At 41.3% G+C, this 23,178-nt stretch overlaps 1 protein-coding gene across 4 annotated transcripts in view; it reads left to right on the top strand.

The window, feature by feature from the left end:
• The window catches only part of Invs (inversin), a 155,915-nt gene that overhangs the window by 76,177 nt on the left and 56,560 nt on the right, over positions 1–23,178 (top strand).

Below are 23,178 nucleotides of genomic sequence, written 5' to 3' on the forward strand. Positions count from 1 at the left end.
AATTGTCCTTCGCCCCAAGTGTTCATTGCATACTCCCCCCAGACTAGAGCATCCTCTTACATAACCACACTAAGAGTCTCAAAAGCTTGTTTGAATTTCCCCAGCTGTCTCAATAATGTTATCTACGCAAAGGAAGAATCAGAATAGGATGCTGGAATTTCTGAAGTCATTTTCTTCTGCATTAATTAATCTACAATAGTAACTTGGTCTTTGGCATGTGTGTATACTTCATAACACAAATTATCTCATATCATAGGCCACTTAAATTGTAGCCTATCTTTCATTTTGATTTGTCTGTTGTTTTCTCATAATTGATTCAGGTTATGAAGTTATAGGGAGGATGTTAGGAGTGCCTTTTGGGGTGGGGATGAGATAGTTTTTATATGTAGCTCTTGCTATCCTGGAACTCACTCTAAAAACAAGGCTAGCCTCAAACTCAGAGATCCACCTGCCTTTGCCTCCCTGATGCTGGCATTGAAGGTGTGTGCCACCACTGCCAAGCTTAGAGTGACTATTTTAAATGACCATATGAGTGCTTGCTTGTGTGTATCTGTGTGCATCACACATGTTCCTGGTGCCTGCAGAGGCCAGAAGTGAGCTTTGGCTTTCCTGGAGCTGGAGTTACAGGCAGTGGTGAACCATCACCACTAAGTCATCTCTCCAGTGCACTATAACAACCCGGTGAGTTGGCTCTTCCCAGTATTGGAGATGTTCATTCAAACCCTTAGCAACAAATGACATCTGCTGCACAGTATAAAGTCATTATCTTCATTTTTGTGATTAGTAAATATCTCGCGGAGAGCAGGTTTGAAAGTGTCAAACCCCGAGTCATTAGACATTGCCACTGATGTTAGCCGCTCTGCTCGTGCCACCTGAACCCATTATTGTACAGTTGCCACTGGAAGAAGTTATTTTTATTTTCATTAGTGTATTAATTTATTCTCTTTACATCCCAATCAAAACCACTTCCCAGTCCCCCTCCCAGGTCTCTCTCCCCATCTCCTGCTTCCCCTAACCTCTGAGAAGGGGGTCACTTCCCTTCCCCCCCTCCCCTGGGTATAAACCCACCCTGGTATCTCAAGTCACTGTAGGACTAGTACATACTCACTGTAGGACTAGTATATACTCTCCCACCGAGGCCAGACAAGATAGCCCAGTTAGGGAGCAGGACCAAGCTGCACATCTGCTACATATGTACAGGGGAATGGGGGTGGGGTGGAGACTAGGTCTAGCTCTATTTTTAAAATAACTGCTTGAGGCTGAATTTAGCTCAGGGGAAGAGTAAGTTTCCTAGCACACACAAACTTTTAGATATGATCCCTAACACCACAATAATACAAAATAAAAGAAAACCCTGTTTATTCCAGGTCTAAAGTATAGTGTGTAGTTTAATTAAGAGCTATAAAAGCACCATTCATTTTAGGCAAAGAGCTAAAGAAAAAAACTGGAGGTGAGTGCACTGACATACTAACAAAGCTTGTTCTAGGCTGGAATGTTCCCCCCACCACCATGTTTTTCAAATTTAAAATAATTTTCCAATAACTAAAATTTTGAGTAGATACCTGAAATGTTTATTACTCTATTGCCAATTGGTACACAAAGGGCTTTAGGGAAATTTGACGTAGGAACTGTGATATCCTTTCACTCAGAAATGCTAGAGTTGTAGCCAGCAAGACACCTACCCTGGGATAATCACAGATGGGTACATCTAAAATAGTGTCTGATCTGAAAGTGTTTCTCCCACTCCAACCACTAAACCGTACCATTGTTCTTCGCCAATGTGTGTTGCCTTTCTCTCAGTTGCAAAGCGAAAAGTCTGCTGTGGTAGATGACTGGTAAGGGAGGGACAGTTCAGAATGTAGAGGTTTGTCCGTGGATAGAGGGAAGAGGTGACATTGTTTCCTTTCATTGAAAGTAGATTTCTTTCTCACATAATATATCCCAATTCCAGTTTCCCCTCTCTCCACTCTTCCCAGCTCCTTCCCAGCTTCCCTCCCTCCAGATCCATGGGTCCTCTGTCTCCCATCAGAAAATAAACAATCCTCCATGGGATAATACGATAAGAAAACAAAACCAAACACATTGCAGTTGGACAAAACAATCAGAAGAAAAAGAGGCCAAGAGAAGGCACAAGAAACAGAAACCTACAGGCTTGCACACTCAGGAATCCTGTGCACACATTAAACTGGAAGCCATAATATATGTACAAAAGATTTGTAATATAAAAACAGAGAAGAATGGGCTGGAGAGGTGGCTCAGCGGTTAAGAGCACAGACTGCTCTTCCAGAGGTCCCGAGTTCAATTCCCAGCAACCACATGGTGGCTCACAACCATCTGTAATGGGGTCTGATGCCCTCTTCTGGTGTGTCTGAAGACAGCTACAGTGTACTTATATATAATAAATGAATAAATCTTAAAAAAAACAGAGAAGAAAACTATATGAATAAAATAAAACTAAAAATAGTAAGATAAAATTACAAAGAAAAGAGGAGCGCCCTGACATGCATGACAAGGAACCTCCAGCACTAGCACAGAGTTACCCCAGCGAGACTCTCAGAGGAAGCTAGAATTGCAAGTGGTCATCACCTGGAGATTAGTTCTGGGCTAGGGGTCTGTGTCCACTTGCCTGTCCGCTGCATCACAACTGGTGCAGACTCCAGGAGGGTGCACACTACCTCAGTCTGAATCCACATGAGCTTTGATCTTGTTGATAAGAAAGCCCTGTTTCCTTGAGTCCTCCATCCCCTCTGACGCCTACTCTCTTTGTGCTTCCTCTTCCATGGGACTCTGAGTCCTGAGGGGAGGGACTTCCAGGGCTGAGTGTTCAAGGTCTCTGACACTCTTCGTACAGACTGGCTGGGTCTCTGTATTGGTTCCCATCTGCTGCAGGAGGAAGCTTCTCTGATGATGGCTGAGCAAGGCACTCACCTGTGAGTGTGGCAGAATTCACCAGGAGTCATTCTGTTGCTGCTTTTTTGTTCTTAGAACAGTAGTGTTGGGTTTACCTTGGGTCCCTGGATTTGGGTTGCAAGTATTTTACTGAGTGTTTTTTGCATCTCTGTTCAGAAGGAGAAGTTGATTAGTAGTTCTTTCTTTATGGGGACTTTATGTGGTGGGTGTCAGGATAACTGTGGCCTCATAAAACAAATAGGGCAATGTTTTTTCTTTTAATATTTTGAGGAATAATTTGAGGAACATTGAAATTAACTCTTCGAGGGCCTGATAGAATTCTGCACTAAAACCATCTATCCCTAGATTTTGATTTTTGTTTGCCTACTTTGCCCCCTTTGGTTTGTTGGGAGACTTTTAATAACTGCTTCTATTTTGCTATAGTTGTAGGTCTTTTAAAATTGCTTATCTGATCTTGATTTAACTTTGATAAGTAGTGTATATAAAAAATTCTTTTTTTTTTATTTTTCCAACTTGGTAGAGCTTGGGTTTTTAAGGTGTGTCCTTAGGATTCTCTGGATTTGCTTGTATCTGTTGTTATGTCCCCCATTTCATTTTTAATTTCGTTAATTTGAATATACTCTGTTTTTCAATTGATTTGGATAAGAGTTTGTCGATCTTACTGATTTTCTCAAAGAACCTGTTCTGTTTCTTTGATTCTTTGTCGTTTGATTCTGTGGTTTGTCGTTTTTGCTCTTATTGATTTCGGAGGTGAATCTGATTGTTTCTTGCCATCTACTCCTTTTGCTTCTGATTTCTTCTTTTTGTCCTAGAGCTTTTAGGTGTGCTGTAAGTTGTTAATATGAGATCTCTCTAATTTTGTTCTTTTATTTTTATTTTTTTATATAGGCACTTAGTGCTATGAACTTGCCTCTCAGAACCACCTTCATTGTAGTCCGTAAGTTTGGATATGTTGTGCATATATTTTCATTCAATTCCAGAAAATCTTTGATTTCGTCTTTAATTTCTGTCTTGACCCATTTTTCATTCAGTAGTGAGTTTGTTCAGTTTCTATGAGTTCGTAGGCTTTCTGGTTTTGGTGTTGTTCATATCCAGTTTTAATCCATTGAGGTCAGATAGGACACAAAGGTTTAATTCCTTTTTTTAATGTGTCGAGACATGGCTATGCCTGAGCGTTTGCTCAGTTTTAGAGGGTGTTCCATGAATTGCTGAGAAAATATGTTCTTTCTTGTTTGAGTGAACTATTCTGTAAATGTCTGCTAGATCCATTGGTTTTATAGCCTCGGTTAGCTACTGCATTTCTCTGTCCAGTTTTTGTCTAGATGACCTATCTATTGGTGAGAGTCAGTTATTGAAGTCTCCCACTATCAACGTGAGAGGCTCAGTTTGTGATTTAAGTTGTAGTACTGTTTCTTTTATGAATTAATGGGCCCTTGTGTTTGGTGCATAGATGTTAAAAGTTTCAATATCCTCTTGATGGGTTTTTCCTTTAATAAATATGTAGTGTTCTTCCCTATCTCTTCTGAGAAGTTTTGGGATGAAATCTATTGCTTCTTAAGTCCATTCGTTTAGGGTATCTTTTTCTATCCTTTTACCCCAAGATAATGTCTGTCCTTGATGTTAAGGTGTGTTTCTTAGATAAACCAGACGGGTGGATTCTGGTTTCGTTTGCGTTGTTTTAGTCTGTGTCTTTGTATTGGGGGAATGTGAGGCTATTGATATCAATGGATATCGATGAGCAGTGTTGATTTCTGTTAGTTTAGTTGTGGTTGTGTGTAAGTGTGCCTCCACCTCCCCTCCTTTCCTTTGCTGGTCTAGGATTATTTATTCCTTGTGTCTTATTGGGTTCATCTAACCTTTTTAGATTAGAGTTTCCTTCTAGAGTGCCCTGAGAGTCTGGATGGTAGATAGATACTGCTTAAATATGGGCTTATCATAGAGTGCTTTATTTTCTCCATCATTGTGATTGAAAGTTTTGCTGAGTAGACTAGTCTGCGATGGCATCTGTGGTTTCTTAAGGTTTGCAGAACAGCTGTGCAGACCCGTCTGGCTTTTACAGTCTTCATCGGGAAGTCCGGTGTAATTCTAGTACGTCTGACTTTGACCTCTTTTCCTTGCAGCTTTTGATATTCTTTATTTTCTTCTGTATATTTAGAGTTCTAATTATTATATACAGAGGGGACTTTCTTTTGTAATCCAACCTATTTTATGTTCTATAAGCTTCTTGTACCTTTATATGCATGTCCTTCTTTAAGTTAGAAAAATTTTCCTCTACAGTCTTGTTGAAAACCTTTCCTGGGCCTTTGACCTGGGTTTCTTCTCCTTCCTCTATTCCTATTATTCTTAGATTTAGACTTTTCATAGTGTCCCAGATTTCCTGGATGTTTTGTGCCAGGTTTTTTTCCTTATATTCAACTTTTCCTTTGAGTGAGTTATCTATTTCTTCTTTTGTGTCTTCCATGCCTGGGATTCTCTCTTCCACCTCTTAGTGCAGCTTACTCTGTTAGTAAAGCTTGCTTCTGTGTTTCCTGTTAGAGTTCCTAAATTTTTCATTTCCAAATTTCCCTCAGTTTGTCTTTTCTTTATTGATTCTGTTTCCACTTTCAAGTCTTTTTTTTTTTAAATTAACTTTTTTTTTTTAATTAACTTGAGTATTTCTTATATACATTTCGAGTGTTATTCCCTTTCCCGGTTTCCGGGCAAACATCCCCCTCCCCCCTCCCCTTCCTTATGGGTGTTCCCCTCCCAACCCTCCCCCCATTGCCGCCCTCCCCCCATAGACTAGTTCACTGGGGGTTCAGTCTTAGCAGGACCCAGGGCTTCCCCTTCCACTGGTGCTCTTACTAGGATATTCATTGCTACCTATGGGGTCAGAGTCCAGGGTCAGTCCATGTATAGTCTTTAGGTAGTGGCTTAGTCCCTGGAAGCTCTGGTTGCTTGGCATTGTTGTACTTTTGGGGTCTCGAGCCCCTTCAAGCTCTTCCAGTTCTTTCTCTGATTCCTTCAATAGGGGACCTATTCTCAGTTCAGTGGTTTGCTGCTGGCATTCGCCTCTATATTTGCTGTATTCTGGCTGTGTCTCTCAGGAGCGATCTACATCCGGCTCCTGTCGGTCTGCACTTCTTTGCTTCATCCATCTTGTCTAATTGGGTGGCTGTATATGTATGGGCCACATGTGGGGCAGGCTCTGAATGGGTGTTCCTTCAGTCTCTGTTTTAATCTTTGCCTCTCCCTTCCCTGCCAAGGGTATTCTTTTTCCTCATTTAAAGAAGGAGTGAAGCATTCACATTTTGATCATCCGTCTTGAGTTTCGTTTGTTCTAGGGATCTAGGGTAATTCAAGCATTTGGGCTAATAGCCACTTATCAATGAGTGCATACCATGTATGTCTTTCTGTGATTGGGTTACCTCACTCAGGATGATATTTTCCAGTTCCAACCATTTGCCTACGAATTTCATAAACTCGTTGTTTTTGATAGCTGAGTAATATTCCATTGTGTAGATGTACCACATTTTCTGTATCCATTCCTCTGTTGAAGGGCATCTGGGTTCTTTCCAGCTTCTGGCTATTATAAATAAGGCTGCGATGAACATAGTGGAGCACGTGTCTCTTTTATATGTTGAGGCATCTTTTGGGTATATGCCCAAGAGAGGTATAGCTGGATCCTCAGGCAGTTCAATGTCCAATTTTCTGAGGAACCTCCAGACTGATTTCCAGAATGGTTTTACCAGTCTGCAATCCCACCAACAATGGAGGAGTGTTCCTCTTTCTCCACATCCTCGCCAGCATCTGCTGTCACCTGAGTTTTTGATCTTAGCCAATCGCACTGGTGTGAGGTGAAATCTCAGGGTTGTTTTGATTTGCATTTCCCTTATGACTAAAGATGTTGAACATTTCTTTAGGTGTTTCTCAGCCATTCGGCATTCCTCAGCTGTGAATTCTTTGTTTAGCTCTGAACCCCATTTTTTAATAGGGTTATTTGTTTCCCTGCGGTCTAACTTCTTGAGTTCTTTGTATATTTTGGATATAAGGCCTCTATCTGTTGTAGGATTGGTAAAGATCTTTTCCCAATCTGTTGGTTGCCGTTTTGTCCTAACCACAGTGTCCTTTGCCTTACAGAAGCTTTGCAGTTTTATAAGATCCCATTTGTCGATTCTTGATCTTAGAGCATGAGCCATTGGTGTTTTGTTCAGGAAATTTTTTCCAGTGCCCATGTGTTCCAGATGCTTCCCTAGTTTTTCTTCTATTAGTTTGAGTGTGTCTGGTTTGATGTGGAGGTCCTTGATCCACTTGGACTTAAGCTTTGTACAGGGTGATAAGCATGGATCGATCTGCATTCTTCTACATGTTGACCTCCAGTTGAACCAGCACCATTTGCTGAAAATGCTATCTTTTTTCCATTGGATGGTTTTGGCTCCTTTGTCAAAAATCAAGTGACCATAGGTGTGTGGGTTCATTTCTGGGTCTTCAATTCTATTCCATTGGTCTATCTGTCTGTCTCTGTACCAATACCATGCAGTTTTTATCACTATTGCTCTGTAATACTGCTTGAGTTCAGGGATAGTGATTCCCCCTGAAGTTCTTTTATTTTTGAGGATAGCTTTAGCTATCCTGGGTTTTTTGTTATTCCAGATGAATTTGCAAATTATTCTGTCTAACTCTTTGAAGAATTGGATTGGTATTTTGATGGGGATTGCATTGAATCTGTAGATTGCTTTTGGTAAAATGGCCATTTTTACTATATTAATCCTGCCAATCCATGAGCATGGGAGATCTTTCCATCTTCTGAGGTCTTCTTCAATTTCTTTCCTCAGTGTCTTGAAGTTCTTATTGTACAGATCTTTTACTTGCTTGGTTAAAGTCACACCGAGGTACTTTATATTATTTGGGTCTATTATGAAGGGTGTCGTTTCCCTAATTTCTTTCTCGGTCAAGTCTTGAAATCTTATTAATGTCCTTTCACTGCTCTTGTTTTCACAAATTTCTTTAAGGGATTTATTTATTCAGTTTCCTCTTTTAGGACATTGAATCATATTCACAAAGGCTACTTTAAAGACTTTTCTTGTACGTCAGTAATGTCAGACTACTCAAAGCCTACTGTGGTAGGGCTGCTGGGCTCTAGTGGACACAAAGTGTCCTCGCTGTTACTGATTGAGTTTTTATTCTGGCATCTGGGGATCTGGGTTTGGGGAGATTGTAATTTCTAGGTGCTGCTATCCGGTCTTGTATTTGTTGGGTGGATTTTTGTCCCTTGGCTTCTGTATCCTTCTCTGGTTCTTGGTGACTGTGGTGGTTGTGTTTTGTGTCTCCTGGTAGGGAATTCTGGGATTGAGATAGGTGTGATTATTGGATGATCCAGGTAAAACGTATTCCTAGGTATTGGAAGCTGAAACTTAGGAATAAGGGTAGTGGAATCATTGAGGGGATGCACAGGGAGGAGGGAAGCAGGCTGTTTAGTCTCCCAAGAATGGGGCAGAGTGTGAGGAGGGGCCACAACAGGCAGTTTTCTATAGGGTTGGGAATGAGACAGGGATTGGATTTGAAGGCAAGGAGGGAGTGAAGATCTGAAGGTTGCCTACCTACTTCGATGGCCTACTTGCTTCTCTGTCAGGCCTAGCTGGCAGATTCCAAGAGAAAGCCTGCTGGAGTTGGGAGCTGGGAATAGGATGAGTGAGTTGGGAGGAAGGTTAAAGAAGAAGATCTATGTGATCCAGCAGATGGAGGAAGCTACCGCAGGCAGTCTGCTGCAGAGAAGGAGAGGAGGATGCAGCGAAGATCAAGTTAGGAACCTCCTTCCCTGGGGCCTGGGATAAAGGAATAATCAGGGAAGGGAAGTTTGGAGGGGAAAAAATCTGTGTGATCCACTGAAGAGTCAGACACGGCGGGGGTTGTAGCAGGTGGTTTGATGCAGAGCTGGGGATGAAACTGGGGGATTGGATTTGGAGGAGCTGAGGGGAAAGTGAAGATCTGAAATTAGCCTACCTGCTTCCCTCATGGCAGAATTTTTAATAGACAAGGGACACAGGAAGCCGAAGACAGAAAAGGCAAGCAGGGGTTGATGATGTGGAGTGCTGGGATGCTGCATTTATAGAGTCTGTCTTTTAGGCTTCTCAAGCAGTATCGAAGGATTTAATGGAGTCAGTGACTTGAGAATGGGTCTCAGCCAAGTCGTTCTCACACTCAAAGGCAAACCACTGGATGTCTCCCAGCTCAGTTCCCTCCCACATGACAAATAAGGCTTGTTATCACGTAAAGCACACCCAGCTTGCTTTCGGTGGTAATATGATTGATTCTGAGAGGCAGAAGACCCATGCTTTCTGCCTACTTTCAAACTTAGCTGTGTAGTGGCTTGGGGAGAGTGCTCACTGTGTAGGAGTTCTGGCTATGAAATCATGAGGACCCAAGTGTGGATTCACAGAACCCATGTTAAAAAACCAAACCGGCATGGAGATATGCCTTTAACCCCAGTGTTCATGGGGTAGGGGAGGGGTGAGAGACCCTGTTTGAAGGCACAGAGCAATTTTGGAAGAAACCTAATGTCCTGGCCTACAATTGCCCGTACAGGGCTCATGTATCCCCACACTCATATGCTTGCAACATACATACATATGTATGTACAAACATACATACATACATACATACATACATACATACATACATACATACATACCACTTAAATTTTTTGTTTCTTTCTTAATACTAACTCAATTTTTATCTTCCTTCACCCCAAGGTCATAGTTTTTTTATTCTGTAGCCTTCTTCCTGGTGTAATTATAATTCATCCTAACATTCCCATGTTCAACCTTTAGGGAAACTAGAAATGCTACTTCATGAGGGTAATTAAAGCAGAGGCCACACTAATGATTTAAATCTTTCATTCTAGCACAGTGCTTCCATATGCACTTTTCTCTTTATTGACTTGAAAGTGGCTTAAATGAATATCCTTTAAGATCCAGCTTAGGCTTTGCTTTCCCTGAAAACCTGTGCTGACCCCTGGTCAATGCACAGGGGCCCCTCTAACGAGTTATTGCTATTATTTCCCTTAGTCAGGGGACTCATACCATTATATTATGGTAGTGAGTAACATGTACACGTGGCCAAATCCTGAGCCTCTGTGAAGGACATGTAGGAATTAACTGTTCCATATAATAAGCACATAACAAGAGGTTTGGTATACATATCCTGTAGATGTTCTGAAGTCAACATAAAAAAACCCATAAAGAAGGGGAGGGGGGAGAGGGATGTTTGCCTGGAAACCGGGAAAGGGAATAACACTCGAAATGTATATAAGAAATACTCAAGTTAATAAAAAAAATATTAAAAAAAAAACCCAGTCAACCAATCAGTAGTGAATGGACCAATAAACCGAACTGACAGCTCTCAGAAGAAGTACAAATGGAGGGTTGAGGGATGGCTCATTGGATAAGAGATCAAACTCCCTCATGGAAGACCAGGGTTTGGTTCCCAGCATCTGCTGCTGGCAGCTCTCAACTGTCTGTAGCTGCAGGGACCCAATACCCTCTTCTGGCCTCTGTTGCCGATTGCACTCGCATACACACACACACACACACACACACACACACACACACACACAGAGAGAGAGAGAGAGAGAGAGAGAGAGAGAGAGAGAGAGAGAGATGTATATACTTACTTAAAAATAAAATCTGTAAATATATACCTATATAAGTGGCCAATAAATTCTTGAAAAATGTTCAGTGTCTTTATCCATTAGAGGAATGCAAATTAAAACTGCTTTCAAACTTCATTTCACCTCGTCAGAATGACTATCATCAAAAATCAAAGCAAGCCAGTAATAACAAAATGCTAGTGGGATATGAGAAAAAAAGTAGCCTTTATGAATATGACTATGGATATGAATCCATTATAAAAATCTGTATAGCAGTCTCTCAAAAACCTCAAAATGGGGGCTATGGAGATGTTCAGCAATTAAAGGGTGCTTGGTGCTTTTCCAGAGGAGCACGGTTTAGTTCCCAGGCTCCATGTCAGGTGGTTCACAACTGCCTGTAGCTCTGACCAGGCACATACACACTTGTGGCATACGTACACATACCCATGGATAAATAATAAAGTAACTCTTTTTAAGAACTGAAAATGGAGATACCATATGGCCCAGCTATACCTGGGTATGTATCCAGATGACTCTAGACGCTCCCTACAGAGACAGTTGTATATTCCTATCTGTTGCTGGTTAGTCACAATAGCCAGGAAGTGGAATCAGCCCAGACGTCCTCAACAGGTGAGTGGCTGAAGGTAATACGGCTCATACACACAGTGGGATTAGATTAAATAGAAAGGAGCGGGGAGGGGACAATGTATGGCATGAAAGTAGAAAGGGGATCATGATCGTGATCTCGAGAGCGGTGGGAAGTTCAGGGGGTAACAGAAGGCACATGCTTCATGTTTTCTCTCATTCATAAAGTCTTGATTTAAAATTATGAGAGACGGGGGAGAGAGAGTATGGTATGGAAGTAGAAGGGGGCTATGAGAGGAGAAGTGATCTCGAGGGCGGTGGGGAGCACAGGTGTGACAGAAGGCATGGAACAAGGAAGCCAGCCGAGGCTGCACGGGAGAAGACAGGCTCTCGCTGCACATGGAGGGGAGGAAAGCTAGGGACCGGGGAAGGGGAAGGAACGAGAACAACACCCTTTGTATAAAATGTCGTCGTAAGCTAACTGTAAAACTAACTTTAAAAGGCCACGCCATTTTAAAGAACCACCCTAAATAAATGAGAGAATAGCACAAGCAGGATAGAACTGCCCTCATGAAAATAATCATCACGCCTTTTGCACTTTTTTTAAGCACTTTTGCATTTTTTTATTTTTTGTTAGTTTCCTATAGATAAATTCCTGTCTGCTGAGAAGACTTGATAATCTAAATAAAATATACTATCATAATCCCAAAAGACACAGGAAAATCCTGCTGTTGGGTAAGAAGTCTTAGAATAAAGAGTCTTTCCATAGTTTCTTCATAGAGAAGAAAGGCATTTTTTTTTTGCAGTAACATTTTTTTTTTCTTATACTGTTTGACGATGCGGCACTTGATAGCTCTGTCTATTCCTATGGAAACCAAGTTAGTAGATGGAGCCAAGGCTTGGAGGAGGCACTGGGGAGAAATATTAGCAGAGTTCAGCCATGGAGCAGCTAAAGATGTTGCTTTCCCTTCAGTCAAATCCTCTTTGAGAGCCAGAATGTGTTTCAGTCAGAGAGATGTTCTTGGCTGAGGTCTGGTCTGGCTGCTCTGCCAGATGGATGAGCATCTTAAACTTGGAAAACAGCAAATAAAGCTCAGAGGCTGCCTTTGAAGCATCCTTCTTCGCCTTTGCTTAGAATTGTCAAGGAACTTTTTAAACTGTTTCCAAAGATTTGCTCAGTATGGCAGGCTAGCGACACACTCACCGTCACAGGCAATTACAAAGCTTTGTCACAAAGCACAGTATTTGAAATTGACCACCAGAACTTTAAGGAAGGAGAGACTCTGTCTGCCACTGGGAAAGAACAATGCAGACTCAATTTCGTTTCTAGAGCTCAGTAAATTCATATTCTTCAGTAATTTGATTTTTATAACTATTTGCTTTGCTGTCCTATAAAAATTCACTCTACCGACTAAAAATCCAAAATACAAGCAGACACTTAAATCATACGAGACAGGAAGATAGTCCAAAGACAGAAGCATTTATAGTCTCTGTTTTGTATGCGGGTAGTAATCTCCTGGTCTAGGTTAAAAACATATTGGCTTTCATTACACAGAACCATTTATGTATATACAGAAAGTATGTTTTTATTTCAAGTAGGATGTAATGGTTCATAGCTCCAGTTTATGTGCTTTCATTTAAAAATAATAATTGAATGCTATAAATGCTAGACAAATGGGTTTTGCGTTCCTTATCATGTCATTCTAGAATCTATTTAGTCATAACGTTAACGTCTTACCCAGTGCTCTGTACTATAATAATACTGAATTGTCAGACAGGTCTCAGATTTGATTTTGCCCATATGCAAGCTAAGAAGCTGGTCTGTTAATATTGCGTGGATGCTTAAAATCAACATTAGACTCCAGAGCGTAGACAAAGGAGCTATTTACTCACAGCACAGTAGAAAGCCTGAGCTGGAGAGCCGGATGGATGCTGTGCACACTGCACTTCCGTCACTGCTAAGCAGCACTGAGCTCTAGGCTCTCTGTTTTACGTTAGCCAGTATGAAGGCACAGTCTCGTCCCCCGCATGACCCTGGGAAGTTGCCTAAGTAAGGAATGTCAACACTACTGTGACTGACAGCATCCTAGACTAAGTCAACTGTGAATAGGTCCCATAGGACACAGTAGGTCTTACTCCAAACATCTAGAATGTAGTATCCAAGGCCAGTTTACCCCTGGTCAGTACCTACACAGGGGAGCTTAATGTTGAACCTTGGTATCACAGCTCCCCAAGCCAACGGAGGACTCTGCCCTGGCCTATGTACAAACACGGAAGAGGTACCGGTCAGTGTCACAGGCAGTTGCAGCTTCGGTTGTCACACATGACGCACTCTAAGGCTTCTCATGCTCACATGCTCTCAGGGAGCATATGGATATGTGACCATTAGATTAAAATAAGGTCGCGCCTGTCCCTGTACTTCTGGCCTGTAATTGGATCCATGTTTGGGTATTGGATGACATCAGTTATAGCGAAGAATCAGAACTAAACATTAATAGAAATGCTTCGTTGTTCATGGGTGGCCGTGGCAAACACTGCAGTAGGTCAGCCGCATCTCCACCTCTCTGTGATTCATGTGCAAGCCATCTTCATTTTGTTAGAATCCAGTACGAGATCCGAAAGACAGAGTACCAGTTGTTCTGTTCCTGCATCTTACAAAGTCTGAGCTTCTTTTTTTTTAATAAATTGAAATATATAACATATAATAGCATATATTATTTTTCTTCTTCATTTCTTCAACTAGAGCCTTACAGCATAACAGTTTACAATATTTTTAAGAAATAATAATTGTAAATTAAAAAAATCTTTGTAAGTAAAAGTATATAATATTGGCAAACAATATATACTTTTATATGTATATCAAAGTTATTTATTTTTGTAGAATTCTAAAATAAGCACTTAACATAGAAACAATTGCCAGTTGCTTCCAATTAATGTTATGTATAAAACTTCCCATTCCTTTTCTGTGTCTGTTAACTATTTTCCTATTTTGCTTGATATTTTGCTTGTCTAAATTCAAAGTCTGAGCTTCTTTCCCAAGTCCTGAAGTGTTTGCCTTCCCTCTTCAGTCACAAAACTCGGGAGTCCTATCCCTGTCTAAAAATACTGTATCCTCGTATGTTTAAGAGCCACAGTGAGGCAGCTCTTCCAAGTCATCCCTTGACTGCCACACCTGTGCTGTAGCCAGCCAGAAGACATCTTGAAAAAGCTGTTTTTCTTCTCCAAGTTGGGTTTCTTCTCCCATCATGTAGGCTCTAGGGATTGAACTCAGGTCCTCGGGCTTGAAAGCAAGTGCTTTTAACCCACTGAGCCAAACCAGCAGCCCATGAGTCTCACCTTGACAGCTATACCTTCACCTTTCTAATCACCCCTACACATACCTTCTATCCAGAAAGACGCATGAACATGGAACAAGTTTACAGAGATAATTTAGGCCAACTGTTGGAGGATCAGTAGGCAAGGTCCTCAATTCTGTGGCCATTGTGGATTTATTTATTTTTTTATCTAGAACCATATCACTTGGACAAATTAATCCAGATTAGTGAACCAGATTACATTTTGAATTGCTAATCCCTGTTTTGTCCAAGATATCACTGAAGGATTTGTCAGTCAGAGTCAGCCTGAAATGGCTTTGGGGGAGAAGAAAAGCTTCTTAATTGGTAATGGACAGAATGGAGCAACCGTTTTGTTTTTTAAAAATAGGTATATTATAATGCCAATATATCACCTCCCACATGAAAGGAACTCTCTAGGGAGGACACATTCAGTAGCCAAATTGCCTCATTTGGATTATAGACCAGGAGCTTCTAAGAGATAAATCTAGAAGTAGTTTTTTTTTTTTTTTAACTGATTTTCAAGTGTCACGGCTCTCAGTGATTCCAGATGGCTGAGGATGGTGTGGAAAAGGAAGTGTCAATCAGATGGCCCCTTAACTACTGGTCCATTGCTGGGTGGCCTTCCTGAAAATGGTACACCATGGTCACACCATAGATGGCCTCAAAACTCAAAAACATGAAACAGTTTAGAATCAACGACTTCTTATGGTTGGAGTAGAACAAGTGACTGAAACTGTTCATATTGTGACCTGAAATGGTTCTCCGGGGACAAGATGGAAGATGGGCCCAAGCACAAGTTTCAGACGTCCTGCCAAGAATCAGGAGATGCAGTGTTCCATTAACTCGGCTTTCTGAACTGTAAGAGAAGCAGGCCTACTTGAAAAGAGACTGGTTCAAGTGCCAAAAGTGGTATCTTTTACATAAAAAACATACATTTTACTTTGTGTCTAGTCTACAAGGATAGATCCATCCCCATATCGAGTACAATGTTAGATCCAAATGGAAGAAGACTAATGAGCAAGGCAATCTAACCTTGTTCCTCAGGTTGCTCCCTGCTGTTCTTATCAGAAAACAGGCCCTTATTGGACAGCGACACAAACGATACACACACTATCTGATTGGCAGCCATGATGTGTTCCCATGGTTTGCAGCACCAGAGGGAAGAGTATTTAACCTACCATCTGTAGTCTTCCTCGTGGAGCTCTTATCAGTACAGTGTTGACAGCAGCCCAAGGACTAGCGAAAGTATGGCCAGACCTTACTGCTAAAGTGAAAGTGACAGTTTCGTCTCAGCCTACTGGGCTGAACAGCCTCTCTAACCAGTGAGCGTTTCAGAGTCTTCCATGTGGTCAGGCAGTTACTGCCTCTCTCTCCATGGATAACATCAAGTCATCATGAAAATAGGCCAAAGCCACAGCCTTGCCTCAGACGTGGCCATCAGTTATGTCCAGAATTTATCCTCATTGTCAGACAAGCCGGCTGCCACAGAGCTGGTCTTCACTGCCCAATAGGCTGGATGCTGTCAGGCAGCTTTGCATTAACTTCCAAGCATCTGCTCACGTGTGTCTCAACCAAATGACCAGCCGGTGCTTCCGTCTAAAATGCTGCACCTAACAACAAGCTCCTCCTTCCTCTCACCACTAACCTCCGCTCTGGACTGCAGCTTAGCAGCCATGAGCACATGCCACTGTGAATCATTATTCCAGTGCCCTGCGTCCGCCTGCTCCGAGAGGAGGAGGAACAAGTGCAAAGCCCTGTCTGGGCAGCTGGCCTTACTCCTGCATCCCACCCTTCAGATTTATTAACAGATAGACTAATGGAGTCCGTCTCTATCCCCTCACTCACCACTTGGACTTAACGTGAGGGAGATGTCTCCTTCCTGATCCTGAGGAGCTCAAAGGGCCCTTTCCTTGTTTTTCAAACAAACGATATCAGCATTTTAAACTCTTTCACTGCCTTCTGTTCTGGGGTTTATTTCCACCCTTCTTACAAGGTAACATGTTCACTGCGGACACTGTCAGGAGACACGAGACTCCCGTCAGCAATGAAAAGGAGTTCTGCGGATACCATAGCAAGTAGTATGCTCACCTGCTTGTCTGTATCCGTTCCCCTTGTTCCCAAGTATCAGATGCAGAGGACACTTGCGAGCACAGCACGTGGTGGAGTTGGAATGACATTTAAGGAATGTTGTACTTTGAGACTCTGCAACTTTTAGTAAACAACAAGCAAGCCGATTGCCTGTCTCAGTGGTGATATTACCTTATTTTTTAAGGCTGCTCACGGCAAGCTCAACTCTGAGAAGTGATTCCAGCAAACCAGGGTCAAAGTTTTGCATCTAACCCCACAGGACACCCAAGACAAGGGCATCCACTCTCCCAACATGATTGTGATACTTCCAAATCCCATTTGCATCTGCAACCATTATAGGAAAGTTTCACTGATTACTGAAAATTGTGACCTATATACTTCCTAGGGATAGTGTTTCTTTTTAAAATTTAATATGGCAAATGCCTTGAATATTTATAAATATGTAATTATATAGATATCATTATAACAAATGTTTCTATTATTTCCATTTCAACATAAAACAATATTTTTTATCTAATGTGGTTAGCATTTAGAATGAAATGTGACAGAATGCCTTCTCTACATTTATATTTGCTATTATAAATATAGTTATAATATTTCCAGGGCAAAATTATATGCAAACCTATAAATGGACCAAAATATGATGAACATTTGTGTATGTCAGTGAACAACTGTTTTCTCCCCAAGTTCAATGGTGAGAAGTGCTGGGACCATGCCAAAAAAAACCCAAATTCAAACCCAAGGTCAATGGGAGGAGATTTGTAGGTCCTGTTTTTGGGACAGAACTTCTGCCTCTTTGGTGTCTCCAAGTCAAAGTCAAAGGCACTGAAGCTGCCTTGCTTCAGCTGAGGGGAAGGCAAATGGCCTAGGTATTCAGTGGCCAGATAAAGAGAACATGGTAGCCTCATGGACGGATGTATGAGTGAGAAGGTAATGATAGAAATGCTTACTGCAACCACATGAAAGTCACAGAGAGTATGGTTTTAGCCACATCTTGCTCAAGAAAAGACTCCTTTTTCCCACTGAGTGATTACAAGGCTTTTGGGTTTGTTTGCTTGCTTGTTTGTTTGTTTGTTTGTCTTTTAAGAAATACACTTAGAGGTTCAGGGTGTCCTCAGATTGCTCTACAGCTCTAGAGAATGCTGCTTAGAGAACTGACAAAAACAAAGCCAACCTCAGGACCAGAAAGCTGCCATTAGCAGAGTAACTGTCACTATGGTATCCCTAAGGACAGGAGACAAGGCTCCAAGAGAATGCTGTCAGGTGGATTCATAGACTAGATGAGGAGCTATGTAAAAACAAACCGAAGGGTAAGTGGAGGGAAAGATAAAAGTTGTAACAAAGAAGCCTCCCTTAAAATTGACTTGAGAGCTAAGAACTGTACATGGATTACATGCCTGTAATCCCAGCACTTGGGAAGCCAAGACATCAGGATAACCACACATGTGAGGCCAACCAGGACTAAACAGCAAAGACTCTGTCTCAATAGTAATAGCTATAATGATGCAATAATCTACTTATAAAAACATACCAAAAGATAGGAAGAAACTGAACATTGAAGAAAAGTTAATACCATTTGGTCCACAACTGAAATCGAGAACTATTCCTTCATACTTTAGTTGCCAACGGTTCAGTAGGGAGGACCAGGGCCAGGAGCCCTTCCCTGATTCATGATTAGCTACTGGCAGGCTCCTGCTGCATACCACAGCTACTATGAGATTGTTCACACTAACTGTGTCACATATGAAGATAGTATTTACCAGCCTTTCCTCCTGTCTTCTGGCTCTTATATTTTTCCTGCTCTCCCTTCTCCAGTATTCTCTGGGCCTTAAATAGGTTCTATACATGTGCTGTCTAGGGTTAAGTACTCAAACACCATTTGTTTTAAACATCTTGAAGTTTCATGAGTCTCTGCATTCATCAGAATTCACTGCAAAGAAAAGCTTCTGTGGCTAAGGTTGAGAATATTGCTTGCCTGAAGGTACACACATTAATATTTAGCCTTCAATTTGGTATCATGATATCCAAACCAGTGGTTACACGGATGATCCTGGTTAAATCATTAGGTCACAAAACAAAATGGTATGAATGTGGGAAGGAGACAGTGGGGAGGAGTGAGGATTGACAGAGAGATGAAAGGAGAGAGGAGAGAGTAAACAGAATATATTAAATATATATGTGAAATTGTCAAAGAACAAACTGAATCAATAAAAAGGAATAAATAAAAAATAAAGTGCAAGGGGAGATAATACCATTCTGAATATTACCTCATTCCTAACAAAAGATCCTAAGGGAAACAAAAAGGTGAGTATCCAGAATCTGTACAAATATTCCAGGAAGAAAGACAAATAGTTGAGTTTCCAAATTAGCAAACGGCATGACAAGGCCGTCAACAAAAGAAGAAACAAATAGCTAACAACATGGTCCACCTCCGCTGGGGAAAGGCAGATTAAGCTTATGATAAAATAGCACTGCATACCAATTAGATTGGCCAACGTCAACACCTTGACAAAACCAAGTGGGACAAAATTGTAGAGAAACAAGAATTCTCATGTTTCTGTTGGGAATGCAAATTGGAACTGCTTTTGAGAGAGCCCAGAAATTCTTGTACACTTACCAGAAGATATGTACAAAACAATTCATTATAGCACTGATTGTGAACAGTGAGAAATGTGTTAAGTATTTCTCTAGAGGAAATAAATACACATTCTCATAACAGAATGCTTCTCTAGTGAAGAGATAATGAACCAGAGTATGGTGGTTTGAATAAAAATAGCCCCATAGGCCCATAGGCCTATTAGGAGATGTGACCTTGTTAGAGGTATGGTCTTGTTGGTGGAAGTGTGTCACTGGGGGAGAGCTTTGAAGTTTCTGATGCTCAAGCCAGGCCCACTGTCACTCTCTTTCTGCTGCCTACCGATTCAGACATAGAATTCTCTGCCTCTCAAGCAACATGTCTGTCTGCATGCCACCATGTTTCCTGCATTGATGATAGTGGACTGAACCTGATCCGTAAGACAGCCCCAATTAAACGTTTCCGTATAATAGCTGCCATGGTCATGGTGCAAAACACAAAAAAATCAATTAAATGGAGAAACTCCCAAGTCATGGGAGCTTCTAAAGAGGGAAAAAAGGAGTTGAGCACACAAAGAGAACATTACATGTAATTGTTATGTTTGATTCTGTGTGTGCATGAGGTGTGTATGTACATGTACACATTTGTGTTTATGCATAGGTAGTACACAGGTGTACACACGTATGCAGAGGCCCAAAGTCAATCAGGTCTTCCTCAATCACTTTCCCATCCAGGTTTTTGAGACAGAGTCTCTCACTAGGCCAGGTGAAGCTCACTGGTTTACTCATCTAGAGCCAACAAGCCTGGGAATCCACCTGCCTCCACCTCCCAGTGCTGAGATTACAGAAGCATGTCTTCATATTCAGCTTGGTTTGTGGGTACTGAAGATCAGACTCAAGTTCTCATACCTGCAGGTCACTTTATCAACCGAATCATCTTCCCAATCCCTGTTATGTTTTATTATTTCAAAGTAAAAATTTAAATGCAAATATCAAAGTAATTCACTCAAAATCTTCATATCCTTATTACTCCGATTAAATCACTGTATGCATGCGTCTAAATCAGCAGTAGTTTCCACACACTCATGCATATATATACACATGTGTGTACACAAATTCATACCCACACATATACCACATACACATATCATATAGTTTTAAAATAATCAAATAGTTTTAAAATAGATCGATTTCCCCCTTGTCTACTGGAAATTAAACACTGTTCTTGTGTGATCACATTACCACTGAGCTACACATCAAGCCCTTTTCATTTCGGTTCTGAAAATTCTGTCCCTTCTGCTTATTTGTAGAGATTGAGTCTGCATATAATTGTGTAAAATTAACTTTTATTCACCTGTCGTAACTGTCATCTCCGAGGCGCCTCCACCTGCTAACCTCTGCCTCGTCCTGGAAGCTTCTAGCCTCCATACAATCTAACCTAGGCATAGAATGTTTCCAGTCTCTGAGACTTACAGATGAATAATCTCACCCTTTCTAGTTCTTTCTAAGCTCTGGCTGGATGGCTCAACTCTCCTGTTTTGATGCAAACTCCTCTCCAAGCTGACTGATTCAATCTGGCTTCTCTCTTGGCCTCTGACTGCATTGCTCTGCTTGACCCCAAACTAACTCTACCGATCTGTTCTAAGTTGGCTCCTTATTATCTCTGGCAAATTCTGTCTTCACCTGTGTCTGGCTTGTTTTCTCTTTGCAACCTGTGTCTCTATAACCATCCTCCTCCTTCTCCCTCTCTGTGCTTCTCTACTCTCCCTCTCAACTCTACTGCACTGCTCTCCACTAACTCTACTCTATTCATATACTGTACACTCTTTTTCCTGTACTGTCTCTCCCTTAAGTAGCTTCCCTTTCCTCTCTCTTCTCGTGAGAGGTGGGCATATCATATTCTGTTAAATTTTTCTCTGATTTATCACTTTGTCTGCCACTCAATTAAACATCACTTTCAAACATGAGTGCTTCTGTCTACAAACTAACTTTACCTTCATTGTTTAGAATTAAATGTGTGCTAAGGGTAAACCACACCACAACAAGAAACAGATTTTTTCCAGTAAACAACACAGTCTTGGGGGGGTTGTCACAGTGTTATCAAATATTCTGCAACATAATTAGCATTTCATAAATGCTTGCTGGGGCTGGAGAGATGGCTCGGTGCTTAAGAACCTGTCTGCTCTGCCAGAGGTCCTGAGTTCAATTTCCAGCAACCACATGGTGGGTTACAATCATCCGTATTGAGATCCGATGCCCTCTTCTGACCTGCAGGTTTACACACAGGCATAAATCTGTAGAATATATACATAATAAATAAATATTTAAAAAATAAATGCTTGCTTATGAGACCCAGGAGTTTGACATTGGCCCAAGTGAATTACATTGTGTCTCGGCCCAGCCATCCATCATACATAATACCTGATAGTGTCCAGACCTGAAGAAGCTCATCTGTTCATATAGCTGTCTCCTCCCCAGAGCAGCAGTCAAATTTCTGTTGGCCTTGAGTTATAAACTGTGGGTAGATCATAGACATGACCTTCAGTGTAAGAAAATCAGACAAGCCTTTATCTCTATCATTCTATCTGTATTCTTGGTTCTCTTCTTACCCACTGGCTGCACTATAGATGGCGATAACCAAGCCTCTCTACCTGCCACCCTTTATGACCAGCTCTTCTCCCATCCACCTACCATCTTCATCGTCTTGCTGGCCAGGCTAGTCTTGGTGAGATCCAGGTCTGATGAGAAACCCAGTCTCTGGGAAACCTCGTAGTCCTAGGAAACATTTGCTAGGCACCCACTTGGTGCGTTGTTCAATTATGTTTCAGATACTGCATGCCTCCTTTTACACGGTAAGAATCCTGGGCGTTGTTGTTGCCTCTGCTTTACACGTGAGATGCAGAAGGGTACTTTAATCTGTAGACATTTCCCACCACACTTTATTGTAGCACCAAGATGTTAAAAGCTTCATAACCAGGCATAACAAATGTTTGTTGACTGAATGGAGGAGCGCCTATTACTGGTATATAGCATGTGGTTAGGAAAGTCTGAGAGCCAAGAATAACAGGAAACATGATATGCCAGGCACCTCGTCTGCCTAGTGGTCATCACTGCCAACTGTGTGACTTTCTTTCTCTCTATTTTCTGATTCCACAACCAAAATGACTGTCTGGTTGAATATCTCTAAAAGGTCATAATGAATTATTCTGTAATATTTGAAATGTTATGCTCAGAAAGGTCAGACCTTATTTTTTTGGTATGAAGTGTCATACAGATTTTTTTTTTCTAATAGAGCACTTATTTCTTCCTTCCAAGGAAAGGTGGCAGGAAATTTAGAGCAGGGAGCCCCCTTGAGGAAACTTATAACAGGGCGCTCTCTCAAGGAAGCTTAGAGCGGGGCGCCCTCTTGAGGAAACTTTCGTGTCTTTCTTCTCAGAGCTGACAGTAAAATTGAAGCCAGACGAGGCTTGTGCACTGTTAAAAAAGCTAATGAAACTTTTAAAAACAAGAAGAACCAAGTATCAGTTACTTGAGAATTCAGACTCTTCACTTATCTGATCTCAAATAACAACTGTAAATCGGAATATTTAAGTGAAAACAAAAGTGCATTTGTTTCATCCCTTCATGCTCAGTCCATCACAGAATGTATTTACTCTCATGGAGCACTTAGTCTGCATTGGGAATTACACTGGGGACAGGAGCCCTGCTCCCACAGACATACAGTTGTAAGTGGCCGTGGAGCAGTCATAGAAAGAGTATGTTACAGTAATGAATGTACCGTATTTTGACAGCCAATAAAGACCCTACATATTGGTGATAAAGGACAGTAACTTAAAAAATACACCATAAAAAAACACAAAATAGACCAACTTAACCCCCAAATGTGGCTGCTGGTTATTTAATTTTATGATAAATTAAAGGAGAAAAGCTGAGTACAAAATGGTGTACATGGAAGCATTTTCTATAATAAATATTTATGATTGAAAGCTTTTGTGTCTGCATATCCAGTAGTAACAGACTAACATTCTAAACACCTAGCAATAATAGTCTGGCTAAATA

This window comes from Rattus norvegicus, chromosome 5 (assembly GCF_021556685.1).
Source record: "Rattus norvegicus strain SHRSP/BbbUtx chromosome 5, alternate assembly SHRSP_T2T, whole genome shotgun sequence".
Lineage (NCBI taxonomy): Eukaryota > Metazoa > Chordata > Mammalia > Rodentia > Muridae > Rattus > Rattus norvegicus.